Genomic DNA, 18,901 nt, shown 5'->3' with positions numbered 1-18,901 from the left:
ATAGCACTCTAACGATGCGATATTTTAGTAATTTGAAAAGCTGAGGATTCAATACAAGGTTAAAAGATGAGTAGAGTGATTCAACCTTGAGATTGTAAAAAAAGATTAGCTACGGTTGAAAGCAAACAGGTAGTGGGACATTTGAAGTAGAGGTTTGAGAAACATTCTTTGACAGTTTTAGATTATTGTTGCTTGGTTTTATAGTTAGGTGATTCCAGTGAATTTGAGCAGGACTTACGTGGAGCAGTGTCCAGTAATACAAGCAGAATGAAATAAGTATTGACTGCCAAGCTAAGACATCACCAACTTTTTGAAGGTTCTACATTTGTTAAACAACAGTTTTGTATTTTACTAAACTAATGCAACAGGTTAAACTGATAGGACTACTGGAAAGGGGCTCAGGGATTGTTTATTTTAAAATGGGGTCAATTCCACTTAATGGAACACTGTATTATCTGATGGATCTTGAATAGAATTCTTGCTTCCAGGAAAAATGGATGTCCAATACAGTGTGTATGTTAATTAAGGGAGACATAGGTGACCATGTCTAAAACAACTTTTTATTTGATGCCAAGGATCAAATATCACTGATTTCTTCCGCTGAGAAATTGACTACATTTGCAACAGGAAAAATTATTACATTTAGAATGGTTAACAGGAATCTAAGGTGAAACAGATATTAAATGTGTTGATTGGAAATTGGTCTATTAACAATACCAGAATATTTGAACATGATTATGACAGTGAGAGACCAATCATATAATATCATATGGGTGTATTGTTACTAAGGGTAGTAGTGCATGCTAAATAAAGCATGGGAAGGCCTGGCCATTTCTGTTTATTTTGGACATATGGTTTAACACACACATACACCAGCACATGCACACCATTTACTGGTTATGAATATGGGTTAGTGGTGTTGACACTGTGGGATTTATTTTGGATGGGGTCTTTTCCATTCAGTTTCAAATTGGGTATGCAGAAGGATGGAAAGGATTTTGAAAGGTATTTAAATGGTTTCGGAAGGTCAGGGAAAGAAGAGGGAGAGGAAATATTTTAATGGTGTCGATTACTTTCCTATGAGACCTGATCAATCTCATTAGAAATGATTGAAACAGGTGGGATTCAATTATAAAATGAATGAAAAACACCAGTCTCTATTCAAATCATACCATTACTTTGAAATTCTATTATTTTGTTAGGAAATTATAAAGAGTTGTTGTAATGGAAATTATATGATTAAAGGTTTGACTAAATGATTTCACTCAGAAACCCTATAACCTGTTGAAATGTATTCGAAATAAGGCTACAATAATGGGTTAAAAACTATATTCCAATACTGTGTGTGAGTAAGACACTGTTACCACTTCAAAATGAGCAGAGCAGAGTTGATAAGACGACCTTGGGAAAGGAACAGGAGAAGATGCCTCCCTAAGTTAGGGAGAGAAACAATGGCCTGGGAACGGCTAGTTGGCAGGAGATTAGAAGACAGATGGCAAGGTTGATAAGGAATGTATGTGTACTGTGGAAAAATACAGCCGCCTAAAGCGGGGTGGAGTTCTCTACTGATGTATGTTTGGGTGTGTGTGTGTGTGTTAATATAAAAGGCTTTGTACATTGTAAGGATTTCAGAGCTCTCATAAATAAACGTTGTGACCATTGTTAGCTGGACCTCAGTCTGTTTATTTCAACCGGAACCTTACACCTTCTGGTATACAAGCTGAGTAGTTTAAATTGAAGTTCGGTTTAAGAACCTTGATAACTTAATTCACGTAACAGTTGTAATCTAAGCTGACTAGTTATTCGAATATGTTTATTTTTTAACATGTTGTTTTTGAATCACGTGTTCAAAGATAAAATTACCAGTTCCCTGGGGTCATGGTCTTTGGGTAAATATACAAATATACTTTGTTCAGTCTGCATATAGAAGGGAAAATATATGTTAACAAGGGATGACAGTTACTCCAAATGGATTGTGATATATGTATTGATGATTTAATTTTTTGTTTTTGTTTCGATACAAATTTCACCAGATTGGGATTTATGGAGTATGGGATTCTAGGAGGGGTTAGGGTGATAACTTCATGATCTACCAGCAAAGGATGCATACAACAGAAATTACCACAAAGGGTGGTTAGGAACTTGCGCCATGGGGTTATTGGTCCAACCAGTTCGAGTTAGTTATCAGAGGCCAGTTATAGGTGGCTAAAGGAGGCACAGGAGGAGTTTTGACCAGGATGGGAGTAGCTTTGTCTAGATGGATGCTATTGGCATCCTCAGGGAAGTTCCAGATGAATACAAAGCTATGAATCAAATAGGTGAAGACTTTACCGCAACGTTCTTTTGGTAGTTGACAATAAATAAAAATGTGGATTGGATTAATGACATCATTGGGTTAATGCAACAGAGATTCATGAATGAAACCGGGGATGTAGTAAAGGGGTTCTCTGACCAATTATCCGCCATCTGAGAGGTCACCAGTAGAATAAAGGAGTTATCATGGAAGGTGACGTCAGATTGTGTCTTAATGCATGGTAGGAATAATTTGACCACAAACAGTGTGTGTATACCTCAAAGCCCTCCCTAACCGGCTGGAGAAAGAGCGACAAGGGCGTGCAATACGACAGTGACTTTTAGCACTTCTGAGTCTACACACTGCCAACAGTTTGGACTAAAGTATGCATTGAGTTACTGATCTTTCATTACCAGGCCACTCATGACAGGAAAACAAGAACAAAGGGGGCTGTAATGAGAATAGTTATTACTTGTACTATAAGTTTTTATTTTATTTTATAAATGTACATTTTAATAGGGATGATGTGGGCTAAATTGAGAAGTTTGAATTTGAGTTAAAGTAAGCACTAAGGACTGTTATTCTGAATTTGGGCTGGATAATTTATAAAATGTTTTAGTTATGATTTGGATAAAGCAAGAGAGAGTTGCTTTTGAACAGGTCAGGGTTATTGGCACTGTTTAAATGTATTAGGCCTAGGGAAGCTCTGGAAACTTTATCTCTAAATTGTTAGAACTTACTGGATGATAGCTTGGGTTAACATAAAGGTTTTTGTTTCTTTTGTTTTATTATGTCATTATAATTTTAATGTTACATTGAATTGATAAATAGAGATGTCTGGGTGATAGAATACAAGTAATTGCATATAAGGTTTATAGTCTGTGTTTTGTTATAACACCCAATGATGGAGATGAAGGAGACGGCATGAAGACCAGCATAACATGGACATAGAACGTAATGGATGGACGTTTTTCCCCCAGTTTTAGTTGCATTAAGAGTAGTGGGAGGTTATTAAACAATTATTTATTTGTATTTTTTCTTGTTAAGTCAATGTGTTTTAAAGTGTTGTGGAACATGAGAGTGATCATTGTTCCAGAGGAGGGATTGATGTAAATTGACTTAATGATTTGAGAATGTATTAGTATGTTTATAACTGTAAAAGTGCATTAGGAGTAGTGACTAGTGTGTTATGGGTTAGATGGAATGATATGTAGGTTGAATATTCTTCCAACTCATTAATCTCTTTCCCAATTTCTAACAGCCGGCGAACACTTGATAGATTACAGGCAGTAGTTATTCTCACGGCAGTTGCCGAAGGGATCGCATTTGAAGGAGATTATAGGCATGGACCATGTTAGTAGTAGCAGCGGTCACTTTAGTAGCATTGTTGGGATATCAGTTTATGAAGACTCATGCCAAATGGATTGGTAACTGGTAACTGGGAGATTGATGGGAGGACAGGGAATGCGTTTATCCAAATATCACAAATTATGTTGTCAGGAAATAACCCATGTGTTGCAGTGTGTATATCCTCAGGTAAAAACAGAGATAACCAAGGGCATGGGCTGAATTCTGGAGATTGAGTGAACATCCAGATACACCAGGAGGGGGTGTTGGGATAGATTTGGTCTGGTCCACACATACGGTACTCCTTACAGCACCTGCAGTGGTAAAGATTGTCATGTCTCTCTTCGGTGGGTGCATAATTCTCACAAGAAGTAAGGTCCAGCTGCATAATGGGTGATCTTGAAAACACCATGTAATGGGTGAGCTTGAAAACACCATGTAATGGGTGAGCTTGAAAACACCATGTAATGGGTGAGCTTGAAAACACCATGTAATGGGTGAGCTTGAAAACACCATGTAATGGGTGAGCTTGAAAACACCATGTAATGGGTGAGCTTGAAAATACCATGTAATGGGTGAGCTTGAAAACACCATGACAGAGGAAGCGGAGCTAAAGAGAGAGAGACTAGATTCCACTGTAGACATACATGCAGATGGGTTAAGTCTAGGAGCTACTTGCTTTATTGGTTAATGCATCATATGAAAAAGGATAGATATTAGAGTAATTGTGCTCTAAACAACATGTTGAAGGCATTAATGTGAAAGCATATGATGCAGTTACCTCAAGAGGATGTAACGTTAATTAGGGATACTCACTTGCCTATCAGGTGATGTGCCTATTAGGTGGCAATAAAAAAGTTAAAATGACATGGCTTGGGAGCACCTCTCAGAACCTGGGGCCGAAAGGGGAAGACTGGGCGAAAGCATGAGGAAGCTTCTTTAGGGCTTTTATTTTTGTGGAGTCCAGCAGAAAAGTATCCTGGTGGCATAGAGTCAGGTGAAGAGAGAGTGAGAATTGTCATGGTCTCAGACTTCGGTTTTCATGAATATACGTATACATAACTTACCACATTGTTAATACTGTTATGTTTTGTGTTTTTCATTGCTTTGCAAGTCTTATGCTATCACTCTCTTAGGAATCAGAAGGAGAAAGTGGAGAAACTAAAAGCAGCTCAGCTGAAGTGAAGGAAGTCACCAGCTTCAGCTGGAATGGCATTTTGTTGTGTGATCTGAGATGGAAATAAGATGGTGTATGGTGTAATCATAGAACAGAGGCCATAAGTCTTTGAGTTTGAAAACCTCATGGAAACAGCCTGAACCAGGACCAGAGGTTCCACGTCCGGTGATCCCAGGGGACCAGGACTACATCCGAGTGTTCCGGAGGAAGTGGAACAAGCCAAGGCGAGAGGGTCCCTATGGAGTGGTCCTAACAACCCCAACAGTCATCCAGGTGAAAGGAAGCAACATCTGGTACCATCTAAACCACTGCACCAGAGTCCCGGCAGGGAGAAGGAGGCAACCACCGAGCCATGAGAATGCTGATAAACCAGGCGGGTGTCCGAAGGGAACGGGAGCAGAGGAGGTTAGTGCGCCAGGTAGGAGCCAAGATGTCAATGAGCCAGGAAGAAGCCGGATCAAGGAGAGAGGCGGATCAAGGAGCGTATTCTAACAGCCAACAGATGCTCTCTCCTGAATATCCAGAGAGTCCAGGGATGGGGAGGAGTGACATGCCGGTTGCTCCTGATGACATACCTACTCTGGCAGATACCACTGACAGAGGCGCTGTCCGAGGGGACGGAGAAACAACAACAGGAGAATAGGAAGGAGACTTTCTTACCATCGACTTCTCTGCCCTCACATGGTCTTTCTAACAGAGTGAAAACCATGACAGATGAAGAATGGTAGAATGGCCTTGACAGCAACAGCGACAAACCTAGAAGAAATTGTAAAATCACCTCCCACGTGCACTAGTACACTAACTAAGAAAATGGCAAAACCACAAGAAAGTGGGTTGATGCAGAAATTCTGGACATCTGTTAGCAACTGGTGTAGCCACAATGAAGAAACTACCCCAGAATCAAACATTGACCAAAAATGTAGAACAGCAATAACAAATGGCTGGTATAAAGTGGGCTCAGTGGGGCCAGCCAGAAAGTATACACATAGTCTAACAAAGTATAACCATGTACTCAATGTAACAGTTGCTGAATGATAAATGATGTTAGACCTTCTGAATATCTTTTCACCTGTCACATGTATGTACATAGGGTTTGTCCTCAATCTTCTAACATGTTTTTCTTATGTTAAAAATAGTTGTTAGAGAGGTGTCTGTGAGGAAGGGCAATATGTTTAGGTATCATATTGAGAATGACATTATAAGGGTTTAGGATGTTTGGTTTATTGATTTTATTGTTTACTATTTTTCTTGTATTCAACTGAGAGCCTGTAACGGCTGTCGTGAGAGAGAGTAGACCAAGGTGCAGCGGAGTTAGTGTTCATCATGATAGTATTTAATTAACGTAAGAACACTATACAAAAACAAGATAAACCGACAGCCAAACAGTCCTGTCAGGTGCAAAACACTAACAGAAACAATTACCCACAAAACCCAAAGGAAAAACATGCTCCTTATGTGTGACTCCCAATCAGCAACAACGCTCTACAGCTGTGCCTGATTGGAAGCCACACGGCCAAAATCAATTAAACAAACCAACATAGAAAAATGCACATAGAACGCCCACCCAATGTAACACCCTGGCCTAACCAAAATAAAGAACAAAAACCCCTCTCTATGGCCAGGGCGTTACAGAACCTCAGGTAAGGCTAAGAAATGTGCATGCTTTAACACTATATCTACAAGGAGATGTTTGGTCCTAACTCACCAGTGTGAATGAGAAACTGGAGCTAAGGTTGTTGAAATGAATGTGAGGTAGGTTGCCTCAATGGCATTACAGAAGGTGCTCCCCTTCCTGGACATTTTTGTTGTGTGGAACTGTGAGTGTTCCATAGCGAGGATTATGTGGGAGGATTTACCAGTCATCTGGTAATTGTCAGTAACTATTCTGTTCTCTTTGAAGTAGAATTTATAATCGATATAAGTTTAAATATTAGACATGTGTAAACAGAATGAAGGCTGAGCCCATGTGAGTGCACAAAGCTGGATCAACATCGAATTGACCATTGGACATGTAAAAAACATTTTCCACAACACCACTGACTGCTGGACATCAAGGGTAACCACTTCTTACATGTCAGTTACATGTCACTTCATTGAAGATTTTTCGATGTCTAGCAGTCTTCTGGACTGCTTTGAGTTCAGCGACAGACACACCTCAGAGAACTTTGCAGAGGAACTGTTGAGAGTGACTAGAGAATGGCAAGTAGATGGAAAAGCGGTCTGTTGTGTTAGCGACAATGCAGCTAACATAACCAAAGCCATGAAAATGTTAAAATGGACCCATCATCCATGTCTTGCCCACACAATCAACCTGATTGTAAGAGATACTCTGAAGGTGATGAAGCCCACTGTGGACAAAGTGAAAGCAGCTGTGGAATACTTCCACAGGAGCACAGTAGGTGCTGAAAAACTAAAGTCTACACAACGCCAGATGGGGATGCCTGAGCTGAGGCCTAAACAAGACTGCACTACAAGGTGGAATTCAACATTTTATATGTTGAAGCTGTTTCTTGAGTCAAAGGATGCCATCATCTCTAACCTGGCCATTGTCAATGCACCTGTTGATGCTCTGACCCAAGAGGAATGGGAGGTGGTGGAGGAGGTGGAGGAGGTGTGCAGAGTCCTGGAACCCTTTGAGCAGGTCACTGTGGAGCTCAGTGGAGAGAGGTACAGTAAGCAGTTATTACTACATCATTATTTAATCCAGTATTAAATATGTATATGAGCAGTAGAGCAGTAGATGAGAATGTAGTATCAGTAGACAAAACATGTAGTATCAGTAGACAAAACATGAACCTGAACTAATAAGTTACTGTTCTCTCTTGTGACAGCCTCAAAAATGATACTCCTGTGTAAGGGTCTGCAGCAAATCACAGCCAGCCGCCAGAGAGAAGCAAATGTAACCACAGGACATGTGACAGAGTTGTTTGGAAACCCTATGTTCATCAATGGACAGAAAGTTCCACGGAATGGAATATAATCACTTGCTATCAGAAACCGCTGCACCAGGTTTAAGAAGTTAGCCTTTAGTGATGCCAGAGCGATTGATGAGGCTCTTCAAAGAATAACCTCTGCAGCAGGGAGGGACAGCCCCAGCAGTCAGCTGGCTCAGGCACCAGGGCTACAGGAAGCATTGCTGTGTGTTGCTGGCAATAAAGAAGAGAGAGAAAAGAGGGACCCGTTTAATGTTTTAAGTGGGACGCTGCAGTTTTGCACATTGTTATTTATTTTTCTTTGATATGGTGCAATATTCTATTATGCTGTTCAGATTGTATTCATTTTGAATGGTTAGATTTATATGCACTTTGTTTATATACATGAAAAAGTTATACTTTAAATGCAAATGTTTAATAGCATTCTTTTTCATAACAAACCAATACATTTTTAAATACATTGTGGTTAAGGTAGAGTATGATTGTATTTAATAATTTAATTAGAATTGTTTTAACACCAATCATAGTCAAACTATCGCAAACTGTTTGACTTGAAAAAAACAATTTTTTAAAGAGCCGTTTGGGAGTCAAAAGAGCCGGCTCTTTTTGGTGAGCTGAGCCGAACGAGCCGGCTCACTGAAAAGAGCCAGAATGAAAAAAGGATTACAACAATGAGATGTATCCACCAATCCAAAGAAAAGATAGGCAGGAGCTAGGCAGCCCGCCGCGCCGCTTTGTGGACAATGACTCCCATTGTTAGGGCGACGAGACATGTATCTTGTCAGTATACTCATAATCTTTGTAAAATCTCAATTGCACACTGTGGTGGAAATTAAACACCAGGGACACCTGAAGTCAACATTAAATGAATCACTCTTTGTTATCAGTTAACTGTTGAGGTTACAACAAACACACATACAAAGTACAAGTCTGCCACAAGCTCCGACAGGGTGGTCCCTTCAGTCCTCTTATATACTGCTACACAAAAACGCTACATAGGCATGGTTCATAGGGTTGGTTCCTGCAGGTGGCTCGTGGTAATGGTGGAGCGGAATAGGTGGAATGGTATCAAATACATCAAACACATGGTTTATATGTGTTTGATGCCCTTCCATTCGCTCCATTCCAACCATTAATATGAACCGTCCTCACCTCAGCAGCCTCCACTGGAGTATGGATATAGATTCTCCCTATGTAAATTCAAATGGCAAAGGCCCCTTTTCAGTACACTACACACTGACGTCACCCACAGATGCTCGCGGCTTTTGACTGCAGTATTTTGTAGATGTGCAAACAGCGATTTGCAAACAAGGAGAGAGAGAGAGCTCTGGGAGGTGGGACCTGTATCTTCTAACCAATTAGATTAGGTTTTCATAGACCAGCGTACTCTACACTGGTTGGTTGGTGACAGCTCACATGGGTCGTGTTGTGTGGCACAACCACCTGTCAAATCACCACATGCTTTACCAGTTTACCGCTGAGACTGATTGTCAATGTCCACCAATGAATCCCAGCTGTTAGCTGTCATGGCAGGTACATTTAAACTAAAATTATGGATATACTGAGAAGACACGTGTCCCTGTCTCTCCACCCTAACAATGGGAGTCGTTGTCCACAAAGCGGCACGGCAGGCTGTCTGGCTCCCGCCTATCATTTCTTTGGATTGGTGGATACAACTCATTATTGTAATCCTTTTTTGAATATTCAATGAGGGTTGTTGATGTCAACCGCCAGTATTCAATGCTATGCTATTCGCCTCATGCCATGTATATGCATAGGCATCTCAACACAAGTCCGATATAAAGTGTTTTTTCTCAAAGTTGTCGGAATGTCATGTGTCAGTACACTCATAACAACTTAATGAAACATTTATTAGATCAAATAAACCTCACGTAGTAAATAATCCATTCATTTTTTGGGGGACCAAATTTGACACTCATTGGGCCTCTTCCGCTTCTTCTCTGGTTTAAAAGGTGCACGGTGCAGAAATCGCTCCGCCATTGTGAACTGTATGACATAGATAGGGGAGAGAGTCTGGACGGGGTTGGGGTTCGGGTGGTGTAGTGGGGGGAGGGAAGGGAAGGGAAGTGGTGTCTAGGGCTCGATTTCATTTTCTTAGAGGAACAGGACTAATTAAGAGAATTTAATGTACAATAGGTAGGCCGTGACTGGCCCCACACTCCATTACAGTAAGTGTCTGTATATGCACCTTAAAGTTGGATGCGATCCGCCAATCCAATCCCAAAGAAGAATCTCTCTGCCATTTCCTCGTTGCAAAAATTCTAATAGTTCCCCTAATTTCAGTTTATGTGACAAAACAAGCAAGTATGTATAGAGAATCATTGTACCATCTAAACTGCTGTGAAATATATTTTACATAACCAACGAATATTGTTTTTCAGCTGTTTGAAGCTGGTGTACAAAATCAAAAGTAAGACATAAAAAAATTTTTTAGAATGGGAAGCATATAAATAGTCTACATAGAACAGGTCTACTGCTTCTTAGACTTGCTTTCAATGAGTGACAGATCTATAACTCACATTTCTATGTGAATTTGTTTGGGTCACCCAAAAAGTTACATATTGCAGCTTTAAATGATTTATTTTATTGCTAGGTAGCAAGCTTTTTAGTTCTTTGTAATACATTTTTGAAAGCTATCGTCCAAATCATTGTTATTAAGAGTTTGTAACTGTAATGTAGTCTGATACTAGCTACCAAAATCAATTAATGTGGTGGCTAATTTCTGCATTACCAAATGAGGAGTTACAAACACACCAGTCCGAGTTAAAACTACATCTTTAACTTTAATTAAGATACTTTTGCAAAAGTTCTTGACCCCACTAATGCATTCTCTCGAATGAACCAAGAAGGTGATTACAGAATTGCTACAGGGATCTTTTATAGCAACGATACCCCCTTCAACGTACATTGACAAACCACAGATACTTAGTAACAGTTCACAAAGGTTAAGTTTTGTATGACAGATATCAATAAAACACACCAGACAGTAACTGCTATGTCAACAGGATTAATTGTATAACCCAGTATCTGGTCTCCTTAGAACCGTCCCTCCCTGGTACGGTATTGAACAGAACTATTTCATCCAATGGCATATATCAATTGTCAACTCTAGATACTCCCATCTCAAGCAAACCCCCTTTTGACCCCACTCCTGGACAGGCTCACTGGGGAGTGAGCCTCTAGGTCATATATTATCACATGATAAGTGTGAGATCTAAGAGAGGACATACAAGGGTCCATTTACTGCCATAATCCTCCCCACAATAAAGAAAAGGAGGGAGTGACTTGCTCACAGACATTGTGGAGACAAGTAATTGGTTCCCCATTAATCACGCCATCCCTTCACATGGTTTAAGAAATAGGTAAAGACACATTCCCATGACGACAAGTCTGACCTCTCCCCTCTCTGGGCCCCAAGTGTCTGAGCCCCAGCTAAGGGAGACGTGCAACTGAAAAGACACCAGAGTCCAATGGACACTTTCTAATGACAAGTACCTCAAATAAGCATATTATACTAATAAAACATCTTAATTATCTATGTTACCCAACTAATTCTGATTCGTCCACGACATTACGTAAAGTTATTTTGCAAGCAATTGTTAAGCTAGCTAGTTAGCTTGATTCTGTGTGGAGCCACAGCTAGATAGCTAGCATAATCATATTTTTTCTTTTTTAATTCACCCGCTAACCTTGCAACTGACATAACTCCAATGATTTATTGATCACCCAGTTAGATATGGAGTTTTAGTAGAAGCATGACTAAAGGTAGAAAATAATTTAGCTTTGACATTGGCTGCATTCTGTGCTGCACTTTGATTAATGTAAAACCCTATCTAAACCATTTACAATTGTCTGTCCCCACTTTCCAGGCTGCAATCCACTCCCAGTTAGACGGGGTCTGTTCAGGCCTCTGTCAGCTCCACAACACCCCGGGGGACATGAAGAACATCCAGAACTCCCTGGCGAAGTCAGCAATGACTGGAGGCAAAGCATCAACACCATTGAGACCCTGAAGGATGTAAAATATACAGGGATGGCACACAATCAGCTAGCCTCAACCGTGGAGAACCTGAAGAATATATTTTCAGGTATGTTCAGCTGCACCATTACATGTCACTTGATTGGGAACTATTATTGTTGGCTTACATTGCATTCGATGTGACACTGTACAGTTGCAATGTATTTGTGTATTAATATTTCTCCTCCCTATGCAATGCCTGAGACACTCCGTTAATGATAGAGCAAGCCAAGCTGCTGGAGGGCCACCATAAGCTGATGAACCTGGAGTGCTCATGGAATGACCTCTTGTACGATCAGTACCGTATGGGCAGCAATAAACACGAACAACATGAACCTCATTCAAAACTACTTTGGCAAGGTGTAGGGCCTGTCGGATGATCTGGACAAGCAACTGTTGATAGTGCTGCAGCGCGCCATGGGCAAGGCTGGAGGCCACAGTGAGCAGTGCTTCTTCTTCAAACTCTACCACAACATGGTGTCCGTGAGGGTGCAGGAACTGGCTGCAGAGGACCTGACTGCCAACAAGATCGTGTCCCTCCTCACCTGGGTCCTCAATTAATACTTAACAAAAGTAAGTCTGTACTGCCCTCTCTGTTACTCATGTAGCATTAGTGATATCTGGGCACTAGTCCAATCATACCTTTCTATTCTAATGTTGCTGACAGTTGCTTGAACTATACTGAACAAAAATATAAACGTAACATGTGAAGTGTTGGTCTGTCAAGTCTTCTCCGGCGCTTGACGTCTCCGGTCTACTAACCACCGGTCCTGGTAACACCTGCTATCTGCACCTGCTATCTGACTCCCAGTGTATATGTTACATGGTCCAATGTTTCATGAGCTGAAATAAAAGATCCCAGAAATGTTCCATTCGCACAAAAAGCCTATTTCTCTCAAATTTTGTGCACAAATTTGTTTACATCCCTGTTAGTGAGCATTTCTCCTTTGCCAAGATAATACATCAACCTAACAGGTGTGACATATCAAGAAGCTGATTAAACAGAATGATAATTACACAGGTGCACCTTGTGCTGGGGACAACAAAAGGCCACTCTAAAATGTGCAGTTTTGTCACAGAGGTTTTGAGGGAGTGTGGTGGAATATTCTATTCAAGTGAGAGAGACTTTGTAATTTCTTCAAACAATCATCTTTATTCAATATCAATTTATTATTGGTATAATGAAACCGTCGACCCCAAACTCCCAAGTGTGTTGCCGAGTGCTTAACTGATAATGAAAAACAGATGTTATATAGGACCTAAAATTACTTAGTCAGTCTGGTTAAAACCTTCCCATAAGCCACCTTGGATATTGTCAGGAGTTCACCTAGGGGTCATGAAGGTGTACAAAATGTTTGATTTATTATAATAATTGATTATGCTTATGTTGTATTAATAGAAGGGGAGGGGTTATAAGACCCCACCCTCCTTACATTTATAGGGTCCTAGACTACAGATTAACTATATATATATATATATTCATTATAGAGGTTTAGTATTGTTCCATAGTTGTTTTCTAGTCTCTCTGCCTCTTATAAAGAGACCCCTCTGAGAAATGTGTGACTGAGACAGAACTCTGCAGGGGAGTGTAGGAGATAAGAAACTAGTCAGCCATTCCACAATAAATCAACTTTAGGGAGTGGACATTTATTGCCTAGGCCTTAGAAAACACTGGAACTATTGTATCTCTCTTGCAAGTTTATATAGCTGTGTATGCATGGGCTTGGTCTGATGAGTAGAAGGTAATGACGTATGCAGTGACATCACAAGGGCTGGACTTCGGGTTTAATAAAATAACTTGGGACCTTTTATATTTTGCAGAACTGACTCAGAAACATGTGTTATGTTCTTGTTGTCAACTTCTGTCTGCAATTGCATTAATAAAGATTTTTGAATGATTTAATAAAAGATATTGTCAAAATTCTAATTTCACCAATGAGCCAATGATTGACAAGGAACAAGGAAACGAACCCCAACATTATCTACACGGGATGTTGTTTACTTCCAACTCGGCTTAGTTTCCCAGATGCCAGGATGATGAGACGATGCGGCATTGTTCTAAACTCTTCCAGGCTCTCTCTATCTCGGGTCACACACACCACATCTTGTCTATGGAATGTCAGCTTTTAGGTTTTTACCACCAAGTCATTGTCAGCTCAAGCTATCACTAGCAGACTAACTGCAGGAAGCTAGAGTGGAAACCATCTCTTTAACAGTTGCCAGCCCAAGCTTCAAACGACTCCTCTCAGTTAACTCAAAAAGGAAGAGAGAGAGAGTTCTAAGAACCTTACTCTATTTCATAAAACAACCATTTGGTGCATAAACATAACATCATCTTGTAATTATGCTGCACAAGGGAGCCTGCAATTGCCATGCTGACAGCAGGAATGTCCACCAGAGCTGTTGCCAGATAATTGAATGTTCATTTCTCTACCATACGTCCAACCGGCCTCACAACTGAAGACCATGTGTAATCATGCCTGCCCAGGACCTCCACATTCGGCTTCTTCACCTGCAGGATCGTCTGAGACCAGCCACCCGGACAGCTGATGAAATTGTGGGTTTGCACAAACAAAGAATTAGGTTCTAATGAATTTATTTCAATTGAATGATTTCCTTATATGAACTGTAACTCAGTAACATTTTTGAAATTGTTGCATGTTGCGATTATATTTTTGTTCAGTGTAGTTATGGCTCCATACAGAATCAAGCTGGCTAGCTTAAAAATAGCTTGCAAAATAATTTTACCTAATTGATCTTGGTAGCTAGTGTCCGACTACGTTAGCATTACAAACACTTATTAACAATGACTTGGACAATAGCTTTCAAAAACCAGCTGGACTGGAGTGTAGACCAGAGACAGGTAAGGTCTAAATCCTACCCAATATTCTTGTCTCCCTAAGGAAACTGGTAACGCATGTTGTGATTGACAGGTGGTTGCTCCAGACAACACGGCCCATGTGAGTTGTCACCAACCAGTATAGAGTACGCTGGTCTATGAAAACCTAATCTAATTGGTTAGAAGAAACGACGAACATATCAAGACTGTTTCAAGGACAGATTTTTTCCATTTATGTAACATTGCAAAAATCTGATATTGTCTGTCCAAAAACGATGCAGAAAAATGTATCCATGCTTTTGTTACTTCTAGGTTAGACTACTGCAATGCTCTACTTTCCGGCTACCCGGATAAAGCACTAAATAAACTTCAGTTAGTGCTAAATACGGCTGCAAGAATCCTGACTAGAACCAAAAAATGTGATCATATTACTCCAGTGCTAGCCTCCCTACACTGGCTTCCTGTTAAGGCAAGGGCTGATTTCAAGGTTTTACTGCTAACCTACAAAGCATTACATGGGCTTGCTCCTACCTATCTTTCCGATTTGGTCCTGCCGTACATACCTACACGTACGCTACGGTCACAAGAAGATATCCCTCTAGTGGTGTGGGGGCTGTGCTTTGTCAAAGTGGGTGGGATTATATCCTGCCTGTTTGGCCCTGTCCGGGGGTATCATCGGATGGGGCCACAGTGTCTCCTGACCCATCCTGTCTCAGCCTCCAGTATTTATGCTGCAGTAGTTTATGTGTCGGGGGGCTAGGGTCAGTCTGTTATATCTGGAGTATTTCTCCTGTCTTATCCGGTGTCCTGTGTGAATTTAAGTACGCTCTCTCTAATTCTCTCTTTCTCTCTTTCTTTCTTTCTCTCTCTCGGAGGACCTGAGCCCTAGGACCATGCCTCAGGACTACCTGGCATGACGACTCCTTGTTGTCTCCAGTCCACTGGCCGTGCTGCTGCTCCAGTTTCAACTGTTCTGCCTGCGGCTATGGAACCCTGACCTGTTCACTGTGATTACTATTATTTATGAACATTTGAACATCTTGGCCATGTTCTGTTATAATCTCCACCCGGCACAGCCAGAAGAGGACTGGCCACCCCTCATTGCCTGGTTCCTCTCTAGGTTTCTTCCTAGGTTTTGGCCTTTTAAGGGAGTTTTTCCTAGCCACCATGCTTCTACACCTGCATTGCTTGCTGTTTGGGGTTTTAGTCTGGGTTTCTGTACAGCACTTTCGTATATCAGCTGATGTAAGAAGGGCTATATAAATACATTTGATTTGAAGAAACAGGTCCCACCACCCAGAGCTCCTGCTCTTTCTCGCTCTCTCTCTCTTTTTCTCGCTCTCTCGAAATTGACATGCGCAGGTGTACAGATGCAATTATTGCTTTCAAATAGTTTGCAAATGCGATTACAACTACACATCACTTTTTTTCATGTTTACAACTCATCAGTTACACATTTGAAAAACGTGTGTTTACAACTATAAATATTTTCAATTTGCTCCATTCATATTGTGACAACTTCCACATGCTTGATTTTCTCATCTTTCATTAAAATAAAAAAAAGAGTATCAACCTCTGATACAGTAAACATTGCATGATCTGATAAGGTTGTCTGGCATTAAACCCTATATAGTCAACACATTAAACATTAGTCCCTCATCAGGGAACGTACAGACTAGAGAAATACATACAGTACAGTTCATGCAAATTCTGTATTTACAAATGGATACAAATGAACAGTGCAACTCAGCTGCCATTGTGGAAATTATTCTGATTCAAGTTTCATTAGTCTTATGTGGCTTACGGGATAAGCATTGTATGCGTCCAACGAAATGCTTACCTGTCGACAATGCAACAACAATAAGAAATAATAAAAGATAAGATTACGAACATAAATGAAATGGCAGTAGAATAGAAAAATACATTTTAGCATAAGTATAATACAGGAAGGCACAATTTATTGTCCAATATTTACATGTGAATTAGGGAATGGGGGGATGAGGGCAAGCGTATTAACTGAGCATTATAATAAGAGTCTGGCAATAGCAGCAGTTGTGATGTGTGTGTAGCATGAATGTATATGTGTGGGTATGTCTGTATGAGTGAGTGCATGTGTGCTAAGGTGCGGAGAATCAGGGGGGTCCTTTATGATGCTGCATACTTTCCTCAGGCACCGTTTCGAGTAGATGTCCTGGATGGGTGGGAGCACGGTCCCAGTGATGTACTGGGCCGTCTTCACCACTCGCTGGAGGGCCTTGCGGTAGTGGACGGAGCAATTCTCGTACCAGGCCGTGATGCAACTGGTCAGGATGCTCTTGATGGTGCAGCAGTTGTATTTGGAGAGGATCCGAGGTGGCATGCCGAATTTCAGTGGTGATCCTCTTGTATTATACACTGGCCTAGCTATTTTTGCTGAATCTCCTAAATAAACCAAAGTTTGTTGCTAATTTAACTGACATCCCTCATTTAGGCTAAGGGATTCATGCTGTATATCTCCAGCATGGTGAGTGGCAGAATGTCAACTCTCTCCAGCACATGATTTGTGGGGGCCTCTCTTTTGTGGGGGGCTCTCTTCTTAATTGGTGATCTGTTCCTCTTGATAGGTGGAGGTTGAGATGGCTCCATAAGGGTCCACCACTGTCTGAGAGCAGTGCACCACCGTCAGCAACAGGAAGAAGCAGAGGAGGGCGAGAAAGAAGAGAGCAAAGCCCAGGTCCACCTCCAGCTTGGACAGAGTGGGAGCAGGCTGGTGCTGGTTTATGTGACTTAACGAGGTAAGGGTCAGTAGTAGGTTGAGAGATGCTTGTATGCTTGTGTTACAGGTCCCAGGTGTGGGACGCCTTAGGCAGATAATAGTTGTCCTGGATGAACAGGATAAATTAAGAAAACGGAGAGTTATCTGCTTTTCCTATGACTTGTCTTCCAATGTACATTCACTGTATGTTGAGATCAGTTGCCAGGTAAGTTGTCGTCTTCTCAGGTAGGTAATGTCTTGTCATGAAATTGCAATGCAAATCATATGATTATAGGATATCTCATTAGAGATCCAAGGTAAGTCATTTGCAGCATAAGTGAACACCGCATTGGCTCCCAGCCAAGCGGGTGTCCTCCTACGAGAGAGGAAACATCATTATCAGTCTAACCTGAATCAAACACACTCACTGGCTCTGAGGTGTACATGTACCCTTGTTAATTTATTGCTCAGAGAAACAAAGAAGACATACACTCATACAAACATGTCGCTATGACAGAGAAGAAATAGTCCAAGAAAAGAAAGAGGGCTAATACAGTACTTTGTACATATTTAGGAGCACCCTTTGATATTCTCAATATTCCGATAATACTTAAATGTTTCTCTTTTCAATATTTTGCACACACGTATAATAAAAGCATTGTTTATTTTAGCATCTTTGCGGGTTATACCTAACGCAATTTCTACACACATATTTATATTTTGATGGTTATACAATAACGCTAATGACAATCTCCCTCTTAAAAGCAAAGAGCATAACTCCCAATGAATCTGAATAACATAAAACCTAGATTATAACATATTATTCACTACTGCATATGACTATTTCAAACGGTGCTAAGGATTTAAAACTCATTGTCCCTCGTATGAAGAAATGGCACCGGTCTATCTGTCTCCCTGTTGTTTCACAGACCTTTTCCCTACCTGTCTGAACCCCTTTTAACATGAACCTAACCATCTCAGGGATCTCTCCATTTGAGCTCCTCACTTAAGTTCTCTTATTGCTTTTTCTTACATAACACAGTCCCTCGATTATAAATCATCCTCCCACAATCAGAGGAAAAAGGAGCACCACACAAAACAGTCCTCTACACATACACATGCAGATACATACACACTCGGGGATACACACATCCGTGGGCACACGCAACATCCCCCTGGCGCTAAAGCCTTTATAAATAGTTTAACAGGAGTTGAATAAGGGTCCCTGCAGTTCACATGTGAATCAAATACCCCCGTCCTTTGTTTCCCTGTCAGGAAGACCTTAACCCAGTCACCAGCTAGATTGAACACCTCGATAACTCCAGCCACATCAGGCGTCAATGTACGTGCCTTCATCACGGAAGATGGAAAGGTGAATAATGAGGCAGGGAAGGCTTGATGTGAATGAAGGCAAAGATTGAGGAGGAGCAAGAGACAGAGGCGTGCGTGACGTTGGGGAGAGTGTGCCAGAAAGAAAGACAATACACTGTTGCTGGGGGCATGACCAGGATGAAATTGAGATTGCTTCAGTTAGGCTGC

This window comes from Salmo trutta, chromosome 34 (genome assembly GCF_901001165.1).
Source record: "Salmo trutta chromosome 34, fSalTru1.1, whole genome shotgun sequence".
NCBI classification, from domain to species: Eukaryota; Metazoa; Chordata; class Actinopteri; order Salmoniformes; family Salmonidae; genus Salmo; species Salmo trutta.
The sequence above is the reverse complement of the archived record's forward strand: the minus strand, read 5'-3'. Positions refer to the sequence as shown.